Below are 1540 nucleotides of genomic sequence, written 5' to 3' on the forward strand. Positions count from 1 at the left end.
GACAGCTATAACAGGGTCCCTTCAGCAAAATCTTTCTGGCATATGCAACAGTGTCTGGGTTTGGTGGCTGATTATGGGATGGATCCCTGGGTGGGTTAGTCTCTGGATAGTTCATCCTTTCATCTTAGCTCCAAATTTTGTCTCTGTAACTCCTTTCATGGATACTTTGTTCCCTATTCTAAGGAGGAATGAAGTATCCACCCATTGGTATTCCCTCTTCTTAATTTTCTTGTGTTTTGCAAATTGTATTTTGGGTGTTCTATGTTTCAGCAATTAAAAACAATGGATTTTTGAAATTCTTGGACAAATGGATGTATCTGGAGGATATCATCCTAGTGAGGTAATCCAATCAAAAAATAAGTCATTAGATATGCACTCACTGATAAGTGGATATTAGCCCGACAGTGATCATAATAGCATGCACAAGACCTGTGCAACAACAAACCAGATAAAATCTGAGCAATGAGAGTGGTCATTTTTAATAGCAACAAAACAGCTAGTCATTTTACAAAAGCATCCAATGTAAAGTTAAGTACTACCAATTACAACTTCAAATTTTGGCTTTAAGACTGTTAAAAATTATGATTTAACCATCATACTTGAGAAAATAAAATATTTCTTCACTGAAAGTCTTTATATGTATTGTATAATCAGTTCTCACAACAATGGTAAAAATAGATGTTTTATTACAGGGAATTTATAACTTAAAGACCTGGTTCAGAAAGGCTATGTATATGTTCTAAGTTATATAAAAAAGGTACATTTAATTGAATCTCCTTATCATTACTATGTAAAGCCACTTTACAATAAGGAAGAAAACATCTTATTGTGAAGAAACCTTTTATGTAGCTATAACTCACTAAGATATTTTATTGTCTGAATATGAAATGAAGTGATTCACTTAAATATATATAGAAGTTTTCTCTGGGTAATTATTTCATAAAATATCTAATAGAGGAAAGGTTTAAAAGTACTTAATTTTGGTTGTTTCATTCTGATACTTTTATACCAACAGATATATATTTTACTGGATTGATTGGACAAGGACAATTTTTTAAGGGAACTATTTATTATAGGTGCTAGGACAGAAGATAAAATATTGACTGGATTTATCTCTACAAAACCACTTATAACTTAGTTATGGTTTTAAACCTTCTGTGAACCTGTGGAGCTGAGACAAGTGATGGATGTTTAGCTCGATAATCACTCCTAATGGATGTTCATGTAAACATTCTCTGTTGTAACATTATATTTCAATTTATGATTTGATATTTTGTGTGAACTTTTGATGAACTTTTTTTTGTTTTTTGGGGTTTTTTGTTTGTTTTTTTAAAATATTTTTTATTACGTATTATCCTCAATTACATTTCCAATGCTATCCCAAAAGTCCCCCATACCCTTCCCCCCACTTGCCTACCCACACATTCCCATTTTTTTTGGCCCTGGCATTCCCCTGTATTGGGGCATATAAAGTTTACAAGTCCAATGGGCCTCTCTTTCCAGTGATGGCCGACTAGGCCATCTTTTGATACATATGCAG

The sequence above is a fragment of the Mus caroli genome, chromosome 7 (genome assembly GCF_900094665.2).
Source record: "Mus caroli chromosome 7, CAROLI_EIJ_v1.1, whole genome shotgun sequence".
NCBI lineage: Eukaryota > Metazoa > Chordata > Mammalia > Rodentia > Muridae > Mus > Mus caroli.